Genomic DNA, 25,999 nt, shown 5'->3' on the forward strand with positions numbered 1-25,999 from the left:
TGCATAATCCTTTGGTGTACTTTTTATTTGTAGCGTAAGTGCTGGGAGGTAAAACACAGACAATCAATGATCTGACACACAAATACTGATTGCACACCCCCTCTTTACCACTGCCATCATCACTACAAAAGCTTTTTTAGATTTTATGGGATACTTGCAAAAATCAAAAAGTTCAAGGAAATGTTACCTTCCTATTAAAGATAAGGGAAAATATCCTGAAGCTCGGAGACCTCTTTAGCAAAATCATTGCAAGCAGTTCCTTCTCTTTCTTAAATTGGCAAGGTGACAGCTTGAGAGTATCCACTGAGTGCCACCGTGACAGTCTGATCACCTGGGGAGAGAAGCGTCTCTCAGACAGGCAGATCCCAAGCCATTTTGGTAATTATAGGTGAAAAATAACAGCTTGCTGGTGCAGATCCTTGAGTGCCCAGGGCACATGCTTTCAGTAGGAGCCTCCATGGTACAACTGCTGCATTTAGTGATTCTGAACTAGCTCTCTGGGGGGAGCTCCTGGGGACTCCCTGGGGAGAGCGTGTTATAAACAGAATAATCAGGAAGGAAGTAATAAATGTAATGGACAGCAGTTTTGCAAGCTCCTGACCAGCTGGAGTTGAGAGACCCCATGCCAGCTAATGCAGCTACATGATTGCCAGGTGCGGGCTGGGCATATAACCAGACCTTCTGGCTGCAAACTTAAGTGATGCTCCTTCTATCCAAAGGTTCTTTATAATGTTTCTTGATTGCTTCTCCCAATAACATTTTCATTTTCCACCCTCCTAATCTTGCTTTTTCTCTAGCCTTCGCTAGGCACTGAATAAAGTATTGGTCTCACTATGGGATGGAGAAGTACTGTCAACCTTATCATCACTTGTATCGTCACTTGCATCAACATTAGACATGATGTCAGGCTGTCAGTTTTCTGTCTTGGCAAGAGTTAATTAAAGTGGTAGCCAACTGATAGGATAATATCCATGTCTTCAACAGGTGTTTCCTTGTATTTAGATGTCAGTACCAAGATGCAGGATCTGAACGTGTAGTTTAGGCTAAGTGTACATATCTAAGTTCAAAAGCATGGAAATTGCCGGCTCCTTTCCTGCTTACACTCTAGAGGTATTTGAATTCCTTAAGGACAACCAGGTTTTACTCTGGTATTTCCTGGTGCCTACATCTCTGGAAAGACCTAGTAGTGCCATTGTCAGGACTAGGTGCCTGCCTAAGTCTGTCTGTGGTTTCCATTCAGCTATTTCCCTGAGCAAGTCTCCTGAAAGTCATGATCAAGTTGGTGGGCTCCATTGGAACCAGGAGGACTAACTTCACAAAATTAGGAGCACGTGATCTTTCCCTTTTAAACCTCAGGCACGGAAAGTCACCTCCTTCTTCCCCCAAAATACCAGCTGGGAGCAGAACTGACCAAAGCTGTAAGAGAATTTTGGTTTTCTACCTGAAAGAAGAGAGCCCAGCACCTCTCACCTGGGTGGGACATCCCAGGCACCACTGCATGGTTAGGAAAGGGCACTCTCCATCTCTCCCAAGGGATGAGGCTCTGTGCACCAAGAACTGGAGTGGGCAAAATGAAGCTGGACTGTTCGAACATGGTTATTTGGGTTTTGCTTCTTCTCCCTTAGCTTAGCTACTGCTGCTTTGAGGGAGTATTCTCGCCAGAGGTACAGGTGAAACCTGAATTAACGTCACTACTGTCTTACCCTCGTAAGATAATATTCAGATTAGAACTGCTCTTAAATGAGTACTATATTACTAAACTATAAAGAAGAGCATGGATCAGAGCTATCTGGAAAGGTTCCTTTGCTTAGAGAGAAATTGTAGTTCTCCTCTGTAATTGTAAAATAACTTCTTTGTGCCCAAGACTCAGGCTGTTTGATGAGTTAGCAAGACTGGTGTGATGGTGTCATAGAGCACCAAATCTAAGCTTCTGTTAAAACAAGTGAATTTCTAACCTTTTTGTTTGCCAAGAAAATCTTCCCACAGCCTAATTACTGTAATGCTGTCTGTCTGAGTCTGCAGACAGCCTTAACAGAAAAGTGTGAACCTTTCCACGCCATTCATCTCAGGGAAGTGCCAGCTTCACACTCCTTGACTTCACTCAATGTCAGTGCTCCTTGTTTTATTGCTGAGTCTTTTATCAGAAGGTTTGGAAGGGGCAGGTGTGCTGGGACATGCAGGGAAGGAAAAGCACAGAAAAGAAGAGCAATGATAAAGAAAGAAAAGAAAGAGAGAGAGAGAGAGAGAGAGAAAGAGAGAGAGAAAGAGAGAAAGGAAAGAGAGAAAGAGAAAGAGAGAAAGACAGAAAGAGAGACAGAAAGAAAGAAAAAGAAAAAAGAAAGAAAGAAAGAAAGAATAAGAAAGAAAGAAAGAAGGAAAGAGAAAAAGAAAGAGAAAGAAGACAATGGAAAATAAACTACAACTGAAGATGGGAGAAGTTTTCTCTCAGGAATGCTTGTGATGATAAAGTGCTCAACCAATGAAACCTAAAAGTTGAGTTGCTACATAAAGGACAACCCTGAGCCCTGATGAGTGCACATTCTCCATTGGTAAGACGGGGGCTGCACAGACTGGGAGACCAGGTCCTCAATTCTCTTGCTGCTCAGTGGGTTGGAATTACATGTAGATTTTGGCCTTTTCTTTTGAGTTATATTCTCTCCTTTGGATTCCTGCACTAGACAATACTGTGCCATGTGTGGCTTCTGATAGGGTGTAGGTTTTGTAAAACACCCTCAAATTATTTGAAATTTATGGTTGAGGCATTGTGTGTGTTCTGATGAGAAGAGCTAATTCCTGGAAACATACAAATGATGGCTACCAAATGGTAAGTGCAATGAAGGCTGTAGAAAGTTTAATGATGCTGCAATCCACGAGGAACGAATACACTCTTTAGTGCTTGGCTGTGAATACACATTAGATACATTGCCTTAGACTGGGCCTCTGACAGTCAAGGCTGGGACAGAGGGAGGTAGCCCAGCTGCACATTGGCCAGAGGAGGTACACTGGCTGCAAATGCCTTTCTTAAGATGTTCGTATGGCTTCCCTCTCTATAATTTGCCCTCTGTCCCCCTGCAGTGCCTGTGCCTGAGGTCTGACTGCTGCTGTCCTTGACGCACCATGGGTGGGCACTGGGACTATTGCAGCGCACCAGCTGTCCTCTGCACCTGGGTGGTGGATTGGGCCCCTCTGAGTGACTGCAGAGCAAATGAGAGCTAGAGATCTGGCTGGCTCCTCCATAGCAAATTCCTCTGAGAACAGCCCCTTCATATTTTACACTGCTGCTGAAGCTGGAAATCTCTCCCATAGCCAGCTGAAACTGTCTGTCTTGCAAAGCAGGCTGGCTGCCTCTTGTCCTGCCTTGTCCCACTCTTCCCGCTGCAGAAATGAGCTGTTGAGGAGATCAGTGTGAGCAGGTCTGTGCAAGTATCCCAAGAGCTGCCAACTGGAGATGTCGGCATTGGCACTGTCTTCTTCTGTCTGCCCTGTACCCAAAATGAAGCAGTCTGTCTTTGGCTTCATCTCCATTGCAGTGGCACTTTGCTGCATGGGTGCTCCTGCAGAAGACCTCCCCGACTTTCTCTCCATGCTCTTCTCCTTGCCTTTCCCCAGTGGGTTTTCCAGACACTGCAGTCAGCCACTCTTCTCCACACCGCAGGGATGGGACCTTCCATTTTAGTTTCCATTTTTCCCTAAGCCCCACTCATGGTCTGTTGCCAGAGTGAAAGAGATGTGGCCATTCCAGGGGGCCGTGACCTCTGAAACTTTTCTCTAAGGCCTCTGGAGCAGATACCGTAGCTTCTTGTGTTTGGGCTTTGGCACCTTTGTAATGAATGCCCACAGTGTTCCTCCTCATGGAGAGGAAAATTCAAGGCTGTGCTGCAGAATGGCTTTCTTCTTTTAAACGTCAAACCCCATGATTTTTTCACATCTCTCTCTGTGCTGTAGGTTTTTCACACCTCTCCACTTCAGGGCCCCTTTAGATTTACTAAGAGGGGTCCCACTTCTTTGGAGAAGAGGTGGTTAAAAAGACACAGGACTGTGAAGAGGAGATGGGCTGGGGGGGAAGCTCCTGCTTCTCCGAGCAAGGCTGAGCCAAGCCAAAGGAAAAGGCAGCATCGGCTAGAGTCAAGGAGAGGTAGGGCCTGGAGGGAGAGGGGAGAAGAGGCTGCCGGAGCCTGTCCTTCATTGACCGAATAAACAACCCACATAGCAATAACAATAAATAATTTTGTGAGGAGCTAGATAAGCTTTTAAGGGGAAAAATGTTAGGGGGTGTAACTGCAAATTGAAGAGGAAGGCAGCCGAGATGGGTTTCCCTGTTGCCGTCTGTCCTCTATTTGGCAGCAGCTCGTTTGCGAAAAAAGCAATCAAGAGTAGTTTATGATGCTAAGACATTTCAATGACTTGCACTTGGTGAAAATCATTGATGTTCCTTCTTTAGCTACATTTTGCTACTTGCAGTTGAAAGCATTTCACAGCCTGAAATCCTATTTTGCTAAACCTGGCAATGAGTAAGATCACAAGTTCCTGAAGAGAACCCTCTGGGGTTGCGAGAGGACGTGTTCATTACCTCTGCAATTAGCAGGAAAGCTCCACCTCGAAGGGGCGCCCAGTCCCTTCTGCTCCCCTCCGCACAGCTCCCTAATCGCCAGGTGCCAGTCAGGTTGGAGATTGCCACCATTTAATGCGTTTGGTAGAAAACACTGATTACATGTCACTGTGAAACACTCTGAGAGCCAGGCCATAAATATTTCCATCAACTTGTCTCTCTACTGTCCCCAGGACTCCACTTCATGCAATGCAGCTAATCCCTCAAAATACAGTTTGGGTTTTGATTTCTGTGGAGCTGACCCATATGCAAAGGAAATGTTACCTTGGGAACAAGGTTAAATGATAGGTTTATGGACTTACTCTCCTTTTTTCCCCTTTATTTTATGGTGGAAATGTAAGATGTTGAGATTGGTTCATCATAACATATGCCAACAGAAGCATGCCAAAAATAACAATCTGAAGCAGCACATGGTATGTAACGCTTGCATACTTCTCCCAGAGTTAGAGAGATCATTGAAACAACACATGTCAGATGCTATTACTGTCATATTGTTGGGGCCATCTGTTAGAGCCCAAGATCAAGACCTGCTGCTTTCCCTGGAACAGCAGCTCCACAGAGGACTGTGACAAATTAAACTAAATCCGTTCAGGCTTGGAGAGTTCATCTGAGGGGTTTGCTTGTTTTATTTCAAGATTTCATCAGGGATGAAACCAACAGTATATTTTGGATATTGCTCCAGGGAAGTCTGGGAAAAAGCTTTTTGATTTTTTTTTTTATTTCATTTATTTATTTATTTATTTATTTAGAGTAAATAAAAGGTACACGATAAGAACTGAATTGTCAGGATGTAATGTGTACATCTGCACCCAGAGGTGTGCTTCTTGGGAAAAATATGTTTGTAAATAAGGCTCATACAAATGTGCACATGCAATTATTTTCAGCTAATAAATGATAATTTGACAGAAAGCTGCAATTGTAAATGACTGATTAATGCAGGTGACTACACACACAGGCATTTTTAAAGCAAAACAAATGTTTTTGAAGTTGCATATGGAATTTAGATGTCAAATCCTCCTGGCGGTTTTCAAATTTTCAGGTAGAAAATCTATAAATCTGTATATAATATGCAAGATGAAGTTCTATGTAATTTTGGATCCCCAAGCATTTTTGCTACTGACAGCAGTGGGCTGGGTTTCACATGCATGCTCACTGTATTGATATAGCTACACACACACACACACACTGTCTCCAACATGTGCACAGATACGTATGTGTTTTCAATATATGTGTTTTCAATAGCATCGATATAATGGGACAGCTTTTAGTTCCACTGTATTCACATATGCTTATGTAAGGGACATATGTTTTAGTGATGTGTTTCATAACAGTTTTAAACAATGTCCTTACTGGCACTGGAACACCGAAGAATTAAATTTATTGATGTGGAAGAGAGAAAGTCTCTGTTATCAAGACAGACATGATTCAAATGCCATGAAGTGGGAGTAGTTTTCAAATATGGGTAAGTGACATCATAGATCTGGAATATTTTTGCGGAGGTTTCATTTTGCCTCATGTTGGTGAAAGACTTGGGCTTGTCTCCTACCCATTCTGCACTTTGCAGTTAGTGGGGGACCTTGCACCACAAAAAGCCTGCTGAGCTTTTTGCCTTGGTGCAGAACAAGCTTCAGCTCTGACATCTCAGTCTGTGCTGCAGCATATGGATACTTTTCCTACAGACTCAGGATGCACATGTTCACTGTGAGAACCTCCTTCTGCTCCCTGAGGAGTCCAGCACAAAGGGATAGGATAGAGCCCTGGAGAGGAGGAGGTTTGAAGCTGGTATTGAAACGAGGAGGAGGCAGCAGGGTGATGCCCTGTTTGTCTGTGGTGGAGGAGGAAGATGTGTGAGGAAGAAAGGACTGCCTAATGGTTGTTGCATGTGGACAGTTGCTAGAGCTGGGCTAGGATCCAGGGCCCCATTTCCAGGAGAGCACTCCTAGCAGTGGGACAGAGACTTTGAGATTACCAACTGCACTGTCAGGTCCTGGGGAGGGAGCTTGTACTTGTGGAGGTCAGGTTGTGGGAAGAGGAAAGGGAACTTTGTACTCCTGGTGATTCTGTAATCTCCTGCTGTTCTGTCCTTTGGGTCTCTTACAGGAGCCTGGTGTCAGCAAGATGCTGCTGCAGCTGCTGCAGGTGAAGAGGAAAGATCCCAACTGCAGCACCTGCTCAACACATGCCACTGTCTGGGGACATTAACAGCGTGAGCTCATTATGCAGTGCAAAAGTATCTAACAGCCTCCTATTTATTTCCTTTGCAGGAGAAATTCCCCGAGTAGATCTTTGTCACTCCTGCCAGACTTTCTTGCTCCTTGCAGTCTTCAATGAGAAGTGTTTGAAATAATTATTTGCAGCCTTGTTTAATTGAAATGCATTGTATCCAAAGTAATTCAGAAGAGCCAAGACTGTTTTTGTGACAGGCTGTACAACTCTTGAGTCCTTGGAGGAGGGAGGCGAGGTGGAACCAGAAGATGATGAAGCAGTTCTGGGGGCAGGCAGAGGGCGCGCTGTGGGACCACAGGCACTCTGGAGTCATTTGTCACCCTCAGGAAGAGCTGGCCTAAAAGAAAAGCTTCCATAATATGAAATAGCTCCTACTTCTTTCCTCCCTCTCCAGGTTAGATCTCACTGTTATTTGGGGTGGAAGTGTTTTTCTGGTTTTGAAATTTCTGCCAAATGACAAACTCCCAGGACGGGGCGCTTCAGCTCAGTGAGACTGATGCTCTTGTCAGTTTTACTGCCACCTCCAGCACAAACGGACAGCAATGCCAACTTCCCCGAGCAGCTGCTGGCGCCCGCCACCAAATGCTGTCTCTGGAGGGGACCCACCAGCAGACGGGCCCACAGTTTCCAGCATCTCCAGCCCGGGGCAAGTGTGCCAGCAGTCGGGATGGCCGATCTCAGAGGACTATCTTGGATTACACAAAAGCTGGAGCTGCTTTCAGTGGTCCTATGCAGGCTGCACAGTTTGGTATTTGTTGACTAATATTTATTTTGACAGCACTTTTGAGCAATTGTGCAGCCTCTCTCAAGAATTCCCACGAGCTAAGTGCTCACGTTCCCTCTTTTCTTGCACATCAGAAAGGCTCTCTGATTGCATTTAATATCCAGCCTGCATGTGACCAGAAAAGCTTTTGAAAATAGGTCCACTTTTAAGGTCATGGAGAAAGAATGGGCAATTCTTTAACAATCTGACCACTGAGCACTGAGGCAATTCCTATATATTTCATAGTAAGTGGTAATAAAATACCTTCATAAAGAAAACCCTAAACCATCCCAAACGGCTCTTTCCATGAATGAATTCAAACACAGCAACAGCCTGCCTGCAGTCTGCAGGGGTTCAAACCTAAGATGTGTCAACATGAGCGCTGTGGCCAATCTCAGCTATTGCTCGTCCCACTGCCAGGCACTAAGTAATTCCTTGCTGGAAGAGGTTTGTGCTCTCCCAGCAGGGAAAGAGGCAGCCACGCTGTAGAGGCTATCCAATTATGAGGATTTTTTTCAGGAAACGCTGTAAAAATATCTTCCTTCATGAGCTTCTTTTCTTGAGCTATGTATCTCTGACAATACAGTATTTTTGTTCTGCATGATTTTTTGCGGTGTTTAGTGAAGTGGCAGGTTAAAAAATGCTGATGATTAGAATATGAAAGGTGCACTGCAGACGGATGTTTTATTTGTTTGCTGTTTTCTTGCTTGATTTTCCTTAGGTTAGAAGTGGGCTTCTGACAAAGAATTCAACTAAACTCTTCCATAGAGCAAAGCCAAAATATATTTTTCAGTGTTGAAGAAATAAAGGCTTCTTTGTTTACACTGGGAATGTTCTTTAATGAAGACAATCCGCGAGGTAATAATATATATGGGAGAGGCCAGGGCTGGAGTTATTTCCCCTAAGGGAATTGTGAATTGATATGTGTTCCTCTATCTCCTTCTGTTAATGGTAAAAAGTGTATCCATATTTTAGCTTTAGTCTGTATGGTTTAACATCCTAGAATGGTTCCTCCTTGGGACCTAGCAGAAGTAGGGAGAAGGAGTGTATTTAGAAAAGGAGACGGTCTGTCAAGAATTAAAGAGCATTTTGATCAAAACAAGATCCTTGAAAGAAACTTGACAGTGATGATTTCAAATCTGTTGGCTAGAGTTGCAGTTCTGTGCTGCTTTTGCTGCACCCTTTGGCTTCTGGAGTCAGAGGCAGTTGGCTTCTGGAGTCAGAGGCAGAAGAAGTAACGTCAGCCTTACCAAGTGCCAAACAAGCTGCCTGTGCGGGTCCCTGGGGAGAGAGCACAAGAATCTGGGCAAGCCCTGAGGGATCCTCGCCATTGCCCAGCACTGGTAGCTCTGCTTCGGTGATGGAAAGCTCCTCTCCTGACCAGGAAGACCTCTGCCTTGTGGGGCTACTGTCCCACACTGACCACACTTGGGGGGAAGCCATTTATCCATTCTATCTGCTTCTTCCCTTGAGAAACCAGTCCAAAGCTGGACATGGCATCAGGAAAGGCTGGAGGAATACTGACAGTTCTCACTTTGCAGCTTTTCAAATGAACCCATTTCCCACTGCTGCTGGTAATGTCTTCATTATGCCTCTACTGAAATTCTTTTGACATATTTATGGTCCAAGAAAAAAAAAAAAAAAAGATACTCAGGAAAAGGCAGTTTTCAGGAGCTGAAATATTTTAATAATGGTTTTTACTGGCTTGGATTTTTTTTTTCTTTTAGTCTTTGGCAGAAGAAACTGGAAAATTCAAAACCACTAATGCAATAGTCTCTAACCTATGCATTTCAAATACTTTAGGGTGTATTTTCTTATTTTCTGTTGCCTCTCCTTTAAATTTGATGTCCTTCTTTTTTAACATCTATGGGCAGCTGGCTGCGATGTGTTGTATCTTCTTTCCACACAACCCATTTCTCTGCTATTTTCCTATTCTCTTATCACCAGGAAAAAAAAAAGGCACTGACATAGAATCTTATGATTCATGTTTTAAAATATCCACCTGATTCAGTTTTATTATCTCCTCAGTTGTTGAATCCAGAGTGAATTAAAATAGGGACTTTAGCATCTGTTTTGAAATTGCAGGGATTAGCCAGAAAATTTTGTAATGATTCTGATGAGCAGCTGTCAGTTATTTTACTTTACTTTTTTTTTTTCATGGGGCAGTGGTGAGAGCTTCCAGAAAGACCATCATGTCTGGTGTCTCTGGGTCTGGACATTTCCAAAACCTGGGATCTGCTCTGTTAATTGTGCTCTGTTGCTTTGGTACAGTTCTGGTTTTAGTAATAGATGATGTGTAGCTTTTTCTTTTCTTTTTTTTCTTTTTTCTTTTTCTTTTTTTTTTTTTTTGGAAACTCATAAAATAAGTCCGATTGAGAGCAATGTCTTTTCGCTTACTTACCTTACGAGAGTTGGCCAATTGCTGCATCCAGCTCAATTAACGTCCAAATTTGCTTTCATGAAAAGAAGGTTATTGGTTCTATCCCAGAGGTCACACTGGACTTAGAAAATAAAGGTCATGTTGTATCTTGAATTCAGAACATACAGATGTTACATGGAGATAAAAACTGAAACCCAGAAGGAAGAGGAAGACATATTTGCAGCTATCCTATGTATATGTAAATGGAAAGCAGATAATTTAGTGCTGGAAGAGTGTGGTTTCCTTTTTTTCTTTTAACAAAACAATGTCATAAAAATAGGCAAACAAGAAAAAAACAAAATGGACAAATAAATTACAACACATACTCAATCACTCTTAAATACGAGACTGGGGGAATAGATGCTAGTTTCTTAGGATATGGGCAGTAAATATATAGACCCTTAGTGGCAAATCTGGCTTCTCAGAACATTAGTTCCTATATCACAAATGAAAATAAGGATATAAACATCAAAAATGAAGAAGAAAAACAATGCATATACCCATGAGATCTCTGTATAATCCAAATCAGTTGTCTGTAGGAGAGTTAAAAATACTTTATGCATTGAGGGAATAGAGCTTTCCACTGGAGAAATAAAATAGATATATATACTATATATCAGGGCCAGTCTCACATTTCCTTTCTTCTGGAAATCATATTTCCTTATATCTCTTCTTTTTTCTCTGATTTGATTTCATAGGCGCAGTGCTTTTCCCTTTGAAATTCCCCGTCCTTAGCTCAGCTCTACCTAAGAGGCAAGTTTCAGACACAGAACTCTTGGCACAGTTTTTGCCAATGCTGTAATTTCATCCAGTTTTACATTCCCAGTCTTCTCTGGTGAGACACATCTGATGCCTTTCAAAGAATTGTGCTCTATGAAGAAATTGCCTTTTCAAGCTGTTTGTCTGGAAATTGGTGTGGCTATCACACACATTTATCTACCTGCCTGTTTGTATTTATTCTCAGCTATCTTCAGGAATGTGGCTGTAATGGCTTATGCATTTAGATAAGTGCCATGCTTAGATATGGGCAGCTTTACTCTTTGTTTCATTTGTCTTCTCAGAAACAAACCCCCTGCACACTAATGCCTTCAGCACGACTCTGGACGGAGAGCTGGGCCACCCGTGACCTCCTCAGCTGTGCTACAGGCAGACACACTCAGAGCATGTGGATTTACCTGAGAACTAAGGCTGCCCAAGTACATTTCTTGGCAGAATTACAAATCCTGTAGAGTGAAAAAAGAAAAGAAAAGGAGGCAGCATCCAGTGAGCTTCTCGCTGGAGGCATGTCCAAGCATCAGCTGGCTGCTGCTGCAGCTCATGTGTACCATCCCACTAGTGACCCCTGAGCACATTCACCTCCAGCACAGCAATACCAGCACTGTGCATGGTCAAGAAAGAAAAAGCATGTTATAACACACAGGTTTAAAGCTTTTAGTACTTGATTAAACACAGATGCTTTCAGTCTTAAAATCACAAAGTTTACCATACAAGAAAAAGGAAGCAAACTGATTGTTTTCTCATATCCTCCTATGCCTAAAATATGTTCTTCAAGTATTAGTATGTTTAAACATGTTTTTTAAAGCAATGGGCAATTCACTGTTAACTGAACCCCCTTACAAACTCTTATTGAAATCTACTTGTTCCTTGTTTCTTGTTCGTATTCATAATATACACGGCAGTTAAGTGAGTGTTGTCTCCAGGTGTCAGTGCAGGATGCTGTGTTCACTCTCAGAAATACAGAACCGAAGCACAGACAGAATAAATGAGTTCCCTGAGGTTGCATGTGATGCTTGCAATAGGAACAGGAGCTGCACTGATCTTCCCTGATAGATCATTAAATGCAAGACTATCCTACCCATGTCTTTCACTGAACATCCTAGCAAGCAACCAGAGCCAAACACAGGGATGTTTGTGGTTTAGTGTGTGCATGTGTTTGACGACTAGTTCATGACATGATAATCCAATCTGCTTTTGGAAACTGTTAATGATTTTCATAGATTTGTACGAGCATCAGAGCAGACTTACAGTCCTGTGTCCTGCTTCCTATGCTTCAAAAGATGGTGTAGAGGTTCTGCAGCAAACAGGGGTGGGACTTGGCTCCACATGGTGCCTCATCTGAGTCCCAAAAAGAGATCAGCATAACCTTAAAGCAAGATATTTGGCATCTCTTCCATAAGTATGTTCAGCAAAACATCCTAATATAGAAAAACACCTTTTGAGCTGTGATATATGCTCAGCCTCAATCACAGGCTGATTACACTTCCTGTGGAAAAAAAAAATCAGCACTGAGCAGTACTGAATTCGCTGTCCTTTATTTTATAAAATATATTCTGGTTCTTGGCACACAGAAATAGATAAAGCAGAACAAAACACAAATATAATTTACCAGCATAGATTAGAAGTCCACACACACTAGAAGGAAGTCAGCTGTCACCTCTAAAAGCTCTGGAATTGATTTGTTTATCTTAATAGTATAAATATTCTTAGAGCTATTCCAAGGGTGATTTTAAATGACGGATTCATATACTAACAGACTTTGCAACGTACATGCACAAAAATTTACTCAGTATATGGTGCCTTTCTTACATGGCTGAAATCACAGTGGTTTAAACTTAGCTGTTAAAATTTCAATACAAACTTTGGAATTGATCTATTCTGATGTCTGCTAAATTCTAGATTGTTTATTGCTTTGTCTAAATAATTAGTGACCTGATAGTACTCCCAGTCCTTTTTAGCAGTGTGACTAATGATGTCTTCCATTATTGATGTTTCAAATGTCTCTCAGACTGTATCACAGGGCAGTGCACCTTTCATTTAATGTGACACTTCCATGATAACCCGCTCTGGGTTTTCACAGGTCTGATCATTGTGTCGGAGAAAAAAAGTTTATTTTTCATGCATGTTATTTAGCTTTTTAAGGTCGATAATACACAAGAAAATGAAGATTTCTTTTCTTGTGTAGGACTAAGTAGCAACCAGTGTAGGGGTTACTGGAGAGTTAGCAATGGTGAGCTGTTTGCTCTCGATCCATGAGGAGGAATTGTACTGCAGCAGTACAGCAAAGAAGGGTAAGTGCAAGGCAGCTCAGTTTGAATCCATTCCTGGCTGTTTAAACTTCAATTTTATTCTCCATTATCCGCTATTAAAAGTGAAGTGTCTTTGCGTTTGTTAAATCCTTGGTCTCTGGGTCTGCTGATCTGACATTGCAGCTGCCTGTGAAGTTGACTTCAAGCCACCCTCTCCTTGGCTCAGGAGGGAAACAAAGGCCTTGGGTCAGCTGATGGTGGTCTTTGGAACAAGAACTTCCCTGGTGGCCTGAGGGTAAAGGAGTTTGAATCTGCTTATTGGTCCTGTGGGGAAATTCAGGCTGGGCCACTTGATTTAAAAAAAACAACATCCATGTCTCATAGTAAATACTAAACTTTGCTTTGGATCTGAATTGATCTAGCTAAGGGAGCCAAACGACCACCTCTGACCCTGGTCCTCCTTGTCAAGCTGGATTTGGTGTTTCCCTCCAACCTGCACCCAGGGTTCCCATTGCTGCAACCCACGAGTCAATGCTTATTGCATCTCTCTCTTCAAGCACTCCTGCAACACAGCCTCGTCATCACAGTCCCCTGACAGTACAAGAGTGAATTTTAAATAACAAACAGAAGTTGTCTTTGCCTTTAGTACCCTGTGGCATCTGTAAATATTTCCAGCTCTCCCTTGCGATTCCAGATAATACTGTGGTGCATACAGGGAGACTCAGTGCAGGAATCACCAGAAGTCCCTACTGCCCTCGCCTCACAACTCCTCTCAAAAATCTCCCTGAAATTTTCTGTATGATAAGTTGTCTCTAAAATATCTTCATGAGTATCGTTAGTACAGCATTTCAGGTATATTCCTGCAGAGATGGCAGGACCATTGCAGGAAGCATGTCCCCTGGATCTGCTGCCTAACAACTCCTTATCTATGCTAGAACTTAGCACAGGTACTACAGGATGAATAAATTGTTCTGTCACCTACCTGTGGAAATTTCTCTTCACAGCATCACTTTAAAAAGAAAGCAGTTCCCCTAAAATGTTAAATTGATGTTCCAGCTGAGAAAAATAACAGTAACTTTTGAAAGAGAATTTGATTTTTATATTCTTTTGGTTTAATAGCCAGCAGCCTTAGGTATCTGCAAATACGTCCTGAATGCATAATCAGCCTGTGCTGAAAGTAGCGCAGGTTTTACATATCTCTTATAAACGTAACTCCTAAAAAGGGCATTTGCACTACAGCAACACAGAAATCATTGCATCAGCTTTCAGAGTGCTCTGAAAGCATACCTATAGTAGGTCGTGCTTTTAGGTAAATGACATTCTCCAGTATTGTGATCTGTTACATGGATAAATGTGTGATTTACCAACTGGGAGGCGTCCACAAATTTTTGTTGTTGCAAAAGTTTGATTTTCCAGTTCTTGGGATTGTAAAATAAATTACAGATTGGTCCTAGCATTTTGGCAGAATTGACAAATCATTAATTCCGTTGATTCTCATGACAGAGAAATGTACCAAACTGAAATCCATTTGTATTAGCAAAGAAGTTCATATGCAATAGTATATATATATATATATATATTTTTTTTTCCTTTTACAAGGTACACAACAGTGCTTAAAAATAACCTAGAGTCATAGATTATGAAGTCTTCTACTTGCTCCCTCCCAGTGAACTTAATGCACTTTCTGTCAAACCACAAATATACCAAATGTCATGGAATGAAAATATTTGCCAGTCCTCAGACAGCTTTGGGAGAGGCAAAGGACCACATGCAGCAGGTGAATACACTGCAGCTCTACCACCCCAGCCTGCAAGCTTCGCTGACACACAAGCCTTTAGCAGGGTGTCAGACTAGGAACAAGTTTCCTCTTCTCTTCTCCATTTCAGGACGAAAACACTCTGATTCCTGCTTGGGTGTTTTTTTACCTCCCCAACAAGTTTTTTACCCTGGCTGGTGTAAATCACATAGCCCCAGTTTCAGCAGCTCTGACAGCACTGGTGGGGACAGCTCTGCTGCTGCACGGATGCGCTGGGTTTCCATGGGAGCTCAACCACTGAAAGCCTTTGAGGTGCATGAAAAGAGGAAGGTTAAGGGAGACCCTGATTAAAGTTCCATTTACTGATGCTCTTCACCAATTTATATCCAAGTGTTACATCGCTAATTAATGACTGCTCATGAAACACCATGTGTCAGCAATGAATCACTTACTTTTGTTGCACTTCAGTAGTGTATTGTTAATGAGCAAGGACAACTCTTATAATTAAAGCCTAAAATAGCCCTGTCTGTAGGACACCATCAAGTGTTTATATCTTGCTGTAGTGGGTGGACCAGTTTATATCACTTTCCTGTCTTTGTCTCTGGTAGTTTTGTAAAAAAAAAAAAAAAAAAAAGAGGATCGAAAAAACATGGGGCAGTATTTATTTTTTCAACTATAGCAGGAAGAGGAATTGTATTGCATTTTGAAAGAAATAAAAACCTGCCAGTTACCTGGAGGAACCTTAAACTAAGACTCTCTTAATTATCACCTCTAATGGATGACATCAAAGCTCAAAACTAATTAAAAAAATAAGAGGAAGAATTGGCCTGTTTAGCGCAGAGGGCAGTTTAGTGCAAAGTTACTGTTAAATCAGTAATTTTGTGCTCCTCAGCTGCAGGTAGCTGTGAAAACTAAGAAACAGAGTCAAGCCCTTTGTGAATGTACCTAGGCAGCTGTTCATTCTTTGAGCAACATTTTGAAAAAAATGCAACTGAACCAGTAAGGCAGTAAATAGCATTTCTCCTGCTTGACCTGGTCAGTGCTAGCACAGCTGGGATTTTGCATTTTCATTCATGAGAGGTGAGACCAAGCCTTTGGAGAACATTTGGTCCGTCCACGCACCCTGCTTTCCTTTCTCCACAATGTTATTTTACATCGCAGTCTGAACCGCTGATGCATACCACTGATTTCTTCACAGATGGAAAAAAAAAAATCATATTTCTAGGAAAGTCAATATCTACTGTTACCCAAATTACCCCATACTGGCAGTGACATGCAAAAATTACTGTTTTCCAGATTCAGCAGGTGGAAAACTGGGTCCCACCCCTTTGCCATGGGGTAAATCTGTCTCTTGTGGACCTATTTATTTTGAAGAGCATCAGGAGGGAAGAAGGGGAGGGATCTATGTAGTCTATATTGAAAAAATGAGACAGAAAAAGAAAGATGTGGAAAGGCAGGCAGAAGAATGGACTTTTTATTTTAGTGGTTAAGATACAAACTATTACAATGTTTAAGGGTTTAATTTTGTAATGAAAAAACAGTTTCACAGAAACATTGGCATATGTCACACTATGTCACACCACAACGGCCCTAACATCTCCCTCCTACACCCTCTTACACAAAATTATGTGGAAACTCAAGCTTCTGTGAAGGAACAAAAAAGCTTGACCGAAAGTTATGACCATTCCTGCTGGAGAAAGCAAGAAGTTACTTTTCCAGGAAAAGAGCAATAAAGGTGAACATCCACTTTCCCTGGAACAGTTTCTGAACGCTTTCCCACTGTGACCAGACCCAGTCCTGCAGCTTTGCAGTAAGAACAGCAAAAAGTCTCCCATTCTTGCTAGCACGACGGATCAGCATTTGTCCTCATCATTGTCTGTAGCAAGCAAGAGGTAGACCCTTTGTATTGGCCTCATACAGAGATTAAAAAAACAACAACACACAAAATGAGGGTGTTTTCTGAAATGACTTCTACAAATTCTCGGAAAAGCTTTGTGAGCGCCTGACAAAGCCCTCCCTCGACTGCATAAAGCACAGTGGGATTGCCAGCTGTGTGTGTTCACAGGCTGGTTTAGGAAAAGCACTCAGCTCAGGTTGAGCAGGGAAGATCCGAATCTCCTTATCCTTGAAAACGCTGCAGCCCTCCCTGCCTGACATCTCTTGAATATTAAACTACGAAGACAGACCTGCTGCCTGCAGCTTATCCCCTTCACAGCCCCTCTGTGATCTCCAAAGACATCATGACACTGGATGGTTCCCTAATGATAAATTGGGGAATAATTCCTCTTGTCGACATCTGCTCCTTCACATTTGTTTAGCCCTTTGGACGCCGTTTGCTTGCGTCAACAGGAGTGTGGATAACCACCCTCCCTCTGAGCTACGAGACGGTGAGAGAAGACCTTGTATGGAATTTATTGAGATATTTTTGGTCTCCTGACATCCCTGTTGGATAAGTCAAGGTTCTGTACAACTACAGAGTGGAGGCAGGGATAAAAGTGTGAGACTGACGGAGCATCTGCAAAATGGGCACTTTATGTTTTTAAAAAACATGCACTGTTGTGGAACAGAAGCATAATATATGCCATTAACATCAGCGTCATTGAGCAGCCTCTAAATTGCAGATTGGTGGGAAAAAATTGATATGAAAATGTAAACAAGAGAAAATGAAAACTGTAATAAGCTCTCTGCATAAGAAGGGCAATCTACAATTAAATATAAAGGCTAAACTGAAACAATGTGAAGGATGAGACATATTTCCTACTTTAATGCTAAGACTGATGCTGTCTCTAACCCCCAAAGCTGTGACAAAAACTTAATGGTGTGAAGCAGAGACGCCATGTCAGACTTCACTCTGCATTCCTGGCTTTGGATGATTTATCACTTGCAGCCATTCTGTTTGTCATTAATTAAGTAGAAAAGTTATTTTAGTAAGTTAGGTTGGCAGTGCTGCGTCCCGTTCTGAGCTTAGTTGAAAGTGAAAACAAAAGGCCTGTGTTGCAGCCACTGTAAATTCAAGTTCCAAACGCATCCCTTTGCATTTGCACACTCATAAAATGGGGAAAAAAGAAAAAGAAAAAGGAAAAGAAAAAGCAAAAGGAAAAGAAAAAGAAAAAGAAAAAGAAAAAGAAAAAGAAAAAGAAAAAGAAAAAGAAAAAGAAAAAAAGAAAAAAAAAAGAAAAAGAAAAAGAAAAAAAAAGAAAAAGAAAAAGAAAAAGAAAAAGAAAAAGAAAAAGAAAAAGAAAAAGAAAAAGAAAAAAGAAAAAGAAAAAGAAAGCAGACTTGATTCTATGCTGTAGATGCTCCAATACTTGGTATAAATATGGTTATAAAAACTGATTATCTCTTAACAAATAATCTACACGTATTGTGACACATCCACGAGGATAGATATGGTCTAGATGGGATTACAAGCGAGTTCTGTCATTGTTTCCTCTGACAGTGACCATAAGAGCCTAGAGTTGTGTTTTGGAGGACAACGAACTATTGACAACCAAAGGATGGGTGAGTGACACCAGATGCTGAGGGCTGGCTGGACATGCCCCCTGGGAGGCAGTGCTCAGCAAAGCAGGTTATTTCTTGGAACTGGAGCTGTCTGCCAGCCAGGCTATGTCTATAGCTCTGACTGCTTTGGAAATGTCAATAATGTCAACCAGAATTGGAGGCTCATGAGCAAGGAATACAGAGCATCTTGCTGAGCTATGGCAATAATGAATTTGCTGCCGAATGTGAGTTACCACTGCCTACCTGCACAGCTTTCAGAGCTGAGTGGAAAATACATCTTTTTACACAACTTTCCTGATGACACGTCTATTTGTTCATCTTCATTCCCACTCTGTGGGAAACTGGAAACCTGGATAGGCATGTATTTATGGCAAGATGTTTTTTCTCAGCTCTGCTGGGAATGCTTTCCTGCTTCTCCTGTTGTGTCAGAGGAGTGCTTGTCCTTTTCTGTTTCTTCTTCTTCTTCTTTTTTTTTTTTTTAATCTTTTCTTCTGCTCACGTAATATTAGATTATTCATCCATATTATTTTTCTTAATGTGAGATAGGAAGAATGAAGAATTTACTCCAATAAAGACAGCTACAGAGGTGTCGGGGGAATTGGATTTCTTGCGATTCAAACCATGCTGGGGTAAAAAATACAAAACTGATGAATGATGTGGCTTTTTGTTTTTCAGTCAGCCACTTACAAGGTAAATGCTTCCCTTTTTCTTGTACAGTGATGGCAAATTGAAGACAAGATGTGTTTGGGAGATCCAGAGGACTAGGCAGTACTCAAGCCCAGGATGTGGAAGAAGATCTTGTCCCTCTGAGCATCGGAAGGTCCCACCGAGCCCTCCTACCAGAGCATCCCCATGCTGGTGGGAGATGTGTGGTGTGATTGAGCTGAGAAAGAATGCCACAGGCACAACAGACAGTGGGTGTTAGATACTATGAACAGCTTTCAATCCTTTCCCACAATGTGTATCTGCTCTTTCCTATGAGGATCTCTGAGATTCACTCTTTGTATGGGCAGTGATCATTCAAACCCAGCTGGAGGCTTCGAATCACCCTCCAGCTATAATGGTGGGGGTTTTGGGCAGAGCTGAGCCTGGACCCTGCCCTTTACCATGCTGCTGAATGGTGGTCACAAGGCATTTCCCAGTATAACTCATTTCTCTTTCTACCTGGAGCAGTGTATGTGCAGTCCATGCACAAACCTCAGCCAGCCAGGCCCTTCGGATGCGGGTGGGCAGTGCATGGCTCAGCCCTGCAGCTTCTGACGTGTGTGAGGACAGTCCTTCTGCTGAGGCCACCTCTACCTGCTCCAGTGTAGCAATGCTATTCAAAAGAGAAATCTAATTTTTATTCAGGCTCTGTTCAGGATTTACATGCTCCTGCGTAACTGCACGCTGAAGAGCTGCTTGGCAGCTCCTCGTGCTGAACTTTGGAGAAGGCAGTCCACAGCAGGAGCTCAGGGTGCATTAACTAAACCCTCTGCTCCTGCAGTCATCACTAAAATTTAAGTAATTCAGACAATTTCTCAACTCCCAGCACAGCTCATTAAGAAGTATGTGTCCCCAAGAGCACCAAACACAATGCGGGATACCTTGTATGTAGTACTTTCATATGCTGATTTTAACAGCTCTCTGAAAAAGAGTTTCAATTATAGTTTGCCTGCTTGGGAGAGGCTTTCTCTCCAGCTTCCTGAGCCCTCTCAACCCCCTGCTTACAGGCCAGGGTTTGGTTTCTGCTCAAGGAGGTTCAGTCTCCACGCAAGAGCCACCAACTCCAGCTCCTGCCAGAGCGCATGCGATGAGCGTGGGGAAGCACCTGGGGGCCTCGGAAGATAACACCCTCACAGAGAGGTAATTGTAACGCCCAACAGACTTTCCCAATGCCAGAACTGCTTGCTTTTCTAAAAGTTAGAATTTTAGCTGGTTGAAATGAGGATATGTGATGGGAAAAAATTAGTCTTGATGGAATATTCTTTAAACATTTTATTATTGCTTTTTGCATTGAAGAATATTATTCTATCTCATGAGAACCATCGTTAGACACTTTGACATACTGTCTGTTCAATTCAGAAATTAACACAGTGGTTTTAATAAATTTAAGATAAACCCAGTATGAATACAGGGATACAAAACAATTATCTTGTTCTCCAGTCAAGAAGAGAAACATGGAAAAGCCTGTCTGAAGATTACAAAGTTAACATCAAAAAAAAAAAAGGTGAAAGTATGAGCACTGATATCATTGCCTTGAATATTATGAAATTTGTTTTATGACATTTGGCTGTAATCACAATTAGCAGTACTCAGGGCTGTTTGCTTGGCTGTGTGTGCAAATCTGAATGTGTGTATTTAAGAGAGTACTAGTGGCTGTATGAATTAATTTTCTTGTGAAGATCTGATTGCTCCGCCTGTTATAGTCTGTCTACATCCAATGTTCCCATCAAGTGTTGCCGATTAGTTCACAGAATGTAATTGAAGAATGAAAATAGAAGAGCAAAATGTCTGATTTATAGACTGAATTGGTTATGCCCTGTGATTTTTTTTTTATGCTGGTTTAAATATTCTGTTATTAAATTGATTAAATAATTAAATGCTGCTATAAACATGTCAGATGGTGTTTCACATCAATTTTCTACTGCTGAGTGGAACTCTCATTTGCTTCCCAATGTTGTAAGTAGCACTGAAGTAAAGCGAGTGCTAGTCTTGAGCATGACTGTTAAAGAACACTAAGGAAAGAGGGAAGGGTTGGAAATGCTTTGAAAGAAAATGTAAAGGCTGAGAAAACCCAGGTAGAATGGCAGAAAATGAGTATAGCAAACTCTTACAAACATTGTCAGCTGTAGCCAGAGAAAAGGACACCAGCTGCTGTGTTGCTCTTCAAGCAGAGCTAAGGGTAATGATTGCCCAGGGAATGGGTAAATTAAGAAGTGTGGGAGCCCACAGAACCCAAGAGTTTCCTCCTACAATGGCTTCATTGCACAGCTTCATTGTCACACTCCATCTTGCACCATCTTTCTGGCTCAGTGGTCCTTACAGAACCCAGAGTGTCTCTGCTCTTTAGAGATACTTGGAGATTTTTCTGGGTTTTAGATAACATCCCATATAGATTTTGTTTAATGAATACATAGCAGTTACACACTTTGCATAGGCAGCTGCTTTATGTCCAGGTCCCTCCAGTGAAATCAGTGTATTTGGGGCTGTGGAGCAAAAGGCGGTACTGCTTCTAGTAGTATAACTGCCCACACTTCAAGCCCTTCAGAGATATCAGCCCCTGCTTCCTCCCAGTTTTTGAAACCTTCAGCACAAGATCTGATGAGGAGAAGGATCCATAATCCTGAAAGCACAGGTTGATCAGGAGTCAGTGGCAAGCTGAGTCAGGAAGATGTGTGTATGGATGTGAAGATGAGCCTAATTTGTTGTGCTTTTACAGCCTGTGGTGGGCACGAGTGAATGCACTGTGATCCCCACAGACACCCTGTGGATGACTTGATCCTCCCTGTCTGGGCATATATGGGCATATGGAATCCTGTGTACCCTACAGAGAGACTTCACTGCACCTGGAGCGGTGTTATCACTAGTGTTGGAGACCTGGTATTTGGTCTTGGAGCTGGCTGGACATCTCATAGGGTGATGGCAAGGATGAAAGGCATGTGGCGTCAGCCAATGCATTTTTCCCACTAAGGATGCCTGACCTGGGGTGAGCTAACATGGCACTAGGTTAAGGAGACCTCCAGCCACGTGTAACAGGCCTTGACAGAAGATGGTCTGTCAGATCATAGAATCATAGAATGGCTCGGGTTGGAAGGGACCTTAAAGGTTATCTAAATCCAACCCCCCTGCCATAAGCCAGGAAAGCAACCCACTAGATGAGGTTGGCCAAGGCCCCATCCAGCCTGGCCCCATCCAACCAAGATTTGTGAACACTGCCTGCAACATGCTTTTCCAGTCCTGCAAGATGGTGTACTTGAGTCACACAGCACCTCCCTGCAGAGGAAGCTTTCATTTGCAGTGTCTATGCAATGCCTAAATATAAAATTAGGTATAAAAATGTTTAAAGTAGGTTGAAGAAATTATGTTCATTGATAAACTGTTATGAAGAATATAGCTGGTTTGTCAAAGAGGATGGCTCCTTCTCTGGTACTGCTCTACAAGCTGGTCCAGTCCTATGACCCATAACCAAGCTCTCAGAAGGAGTAGATGCATATGCATGGAAGGAGGTGCCATGGCTGATTTTTTTTTCTAAAATGAGTTGAGAGTTTTTGCTGCTGTGCTTTGCTATGATTTTGTTTTTCATATATCTTTAAATTTTAAGAGCATTCTGTTTGTAGTATATGTATTTTGCCCCTAAGACTTTACTTCTTTTTCTTTTTTACTTAATATATTCCATTAATTTAATAGAAAAACAAGGCGGAGGTTGAAGATATATGGATATTCTCTATATTTGGCAAACAGCAATTTCCAAGCACAGGTTTGCCTTACAGCAAATGTGAGCCTCTCATTTTTAAACATCCACAAGAAATCCACATTCCAGGAGTCCCAGTCTACATTAATCCTCTGCCACAGCATCCACTTGCATTTCCTCATGCATTTTCTTGCTGATCGAGTGTTTTGGGAACTTAACTGTTTAGCCATTTAGAATTCACATGTGAAGGCAGGCTATCCTGCTACTGCAGCAGCAGTTGTGTGCTTGGACACCTCCCTGCTCACTGTCATTTTGCAAGTGCAAAGCAGAGGCCTGTCTGCAACCAGTCATTAATCATGAACTGTTGGACTCAGATACAAAGAATGGAAACTGCTGAATGTGTTTCAGATTCTGTTTCCAGACCAGTTCTGAGGTGGCACACATGGTTGCTATCCTCTGAATACATATCAGCACGGATTACATTAAAGTCTTTTCTTCACTTGCTGGCAAAGAGATTCATTAAGAACTCATGGTTCAGTGTGTCGCAAAAAAAAATTGGGAATTTGGTTCACTGGGTCTGAAAGCATATATTCCATCTGAAAGGATGATAAAGGAGATAAAATCGTCATTGTGATTTTGAGGCTAAGATTCCTCCAGATTTATTTAGGAGAACAAGTTAAATAATATTGCAAACAAAAGCAGAAAGCTTATAAAAGGCTCAGGATAAATACTGAAAAATAAAATTATTTTTCAGCAGTAAAGAAACTGGAGAAGGCCCATAGATCTTGACAACAAGTCAGTAATGCTCACTATAAAAGACATACCTGGAACGGACATCTCCACAATTCAAGTGACTGGCTTTACTCCAGGTCTATATTTCTAAGTCTTAAAATGGTAAGTGTCTAAATAGCTTCAAAAAGTATTTATTTATTTATTTATTGGTAGAAATTGCTGTAATTAAGATCAAATGATTGGAAGTTGGAAGGCAGCATTTGTCATTACTGAACCTGTTTGCTTATATTTATAGTTCTTCAGCAAGTATCAAGAGTGGAAGGTCTCAACTTGAAACAAATCTGCAGTGTGGTTAGGAAACATGACAGAATAGCTCCTCTGAGATGCTCTCTTTCTGTCTTGTAAACACACTTTGGTAATTTTATGTAGTGCATGGAGAGCCAGACATAAGTGTCTGTACATCTCAGTTCATTCAGCATTATTCAATCTGAGGATTGTACTTTGGTGTTCATTTTATTAAATGTAAAACTGAGAGACAGAGAAAGCTTCCAAGCACTGTGTCAGAGAACCACATAGTAAAATCACAATTATAAAACTATAATAAACATTTATGCACTTTGTACATATTGTAAACTATGCACATGCACGGAATAACAGGAGACAATACTGATGCATTTTCTGCTGTGCAGATTACTTTAGGCTACCACGGCCCACCAGCTTTGAAAGCAAGGTTATTGTCTTTTGCAAGAAGGAACATTTTAAGACTTTCACATGCATGAAGAAGCAGGCACATCGTTGTATCTCACAAGGAGGATGTACATGACATAATTCATGTGGTGTATAATGCCACTTTTTAGCGAGTAGAACCTCCTCCTCTTCTGTACAAAAGAACCCAGGCTCTTTTGTACTACCTACTAGACTCTCTTTCATTTTTATTTTGTCAAAATAAACTCTGAGATATAAACTTTATTCCTGTGCAGAAAATAAAAGCTCTGCAACCTTTATTTGTGAATGGGAATAAAGAAGGTTGAGAGAAAAGTCTGGGGGCTATAATTATAGAAATGTACAAATGAAACTGTCAAATAATTCCTTTGAAGACACTTCTTAACATGTATTTCAGAAAAGGAACAATTTGTAGGATGCCTAGCATCTTTAATTGGAATTTCTGTGCCTTTGCTTTAATAAATTCACTTTAGTTACTTGATCCTTTAAAGTCCTTCTTTAAGTGGTCTGAACTTATTAAGGAAATGTCATGAAGGATGTGATCTATTTGGAAGTCTACTCATTTACTATGTTCATTGATGAAAAGAGAAGAGATCACCTTCACTTACGGTGCAAATATGCAACTGTCTTTCTGTGGAGAAGCAGGTGGACAAGGAAGGCTGGTAAGGCTGATGTGGACATCTCTTTCTGTAGGGCTTGTTCATGCCATTCTCTGAATAACTTGATCTCATTCAGCCAAGGACCTGAACATGTGACTGAGTCATAGAATCACAGAGTCATTAGGGTTGGAAAAGACCTCCAAGATCATCTGGTCCAACCATCCCCCTACCACCAATGTCACCCACTAAACCACGTCCCTAAGCACCACATCCAACATTTCCTTGAACACCCCCAGGAACGGTGATGCCACCACCTCCCTGGGCAACCCATCCCAATGCCTGACTGCTCCTTCTGAGAAGAAATGTCTCCTCATTTCCAACCTGAACCTCCCCTAGCACAACTTGAGGCCATTCCCTCTAGTCCTATTGTTAGTTATCTGTGAGAAGAGGCTGACCCCAGCTCCCCACACCTTCCTTTCAGGTAGTTATAGAGAGAAAAAGAGCCTCCCGAAGGAGGTGCACCATTCCTGGAAGTACTACAATACCAGGACAATGCGTGGAGTGGAGGGAGCAAGCTCCACCTCCAACTCCCAAGACCAAAAATCTGTTTAATATAAAGTCTTCTCATTAAGGACGTATCAGATATTAAACTGATAAGAACAGATACTACACTTGATCTTAGCCAACAGGCCGAGAGTCCCATATAGCAGGTCAAGGATTTTAAGCTTGATTAGATTTCTGAAGAATCATCAGACTTATTGTGAGGCTTCAGGGAAAGAGGGCTGGACAAACAATTCCAAGTCCCAGGAGAGGGAACAGGAGTAGGTCTCGGGCCAGACTCAGCTGTTGTGGTAGAACAGACCATTCATATGGACTGGAGGTGGCTTTGCACAGAGATGTACCTGTCAGTGACTGTTTGCCTTTTCAGGGATATCATTCTTATACTTCAATGCACAAAGAGAGATTGAGCAGGTGTACTAAGATTCTTCCTTATTTTTCTTAACATTGTTTCAGCTACTGTGCTGATATTGTGATAAACATAGTATGAAAACATCATATGTAGAGAATATTAGTTTGCATGTCTTCCAGATTTGCAACAAGGTAGTAGTACAACAAGATAGCAGTGCTTGATAAGTGGGTACAAGAGGACACAAGAAAATCTAATCATTAATGACATCAAGAATATGCTACAGATCACACACTCTTAGGCAGGCACAAGCAACAGCCAAAAAAAGAAAAAAAAAATTTGTGT

General features: G+C 41.8%; 1 non-coding gene across 1 annotated transcript; it reads right to left on the reverse strand.

Annotated features, from left to right (window-relative positions):
• Window positions 1–25,258: 25,258 nt before the first annotated feature.
• LOC118246895 (U2 spliceosomal RNA) lies at window positions 25,259–25,450 on the reverse strand. Its single transcript, XR_004778245.1, has one exon. It is a non-coding gene; the product is annotated as a U2 spliceosomal RNA (small nuclear RNA).
• Between the last annotated feature and the right edge of the window lie 549 nt (window positions 25,451–25,999).

This window comes from Cygnus atratus, chromosome 1, assembly GCF_013377495.2.
Source record: "Cygnus atratus isolate AKBS03 ecotype Queensland, Australia chromosome 1, CAtr_DNAZoo_HiC_assembly, whole genome shotgun sequence".
Taxonomy (NCBI): Eukaryota; Metazoa; Chordata; class Aves; order Anseriformes; family Anatidae; genus Cygnus; species Cygnus atratus.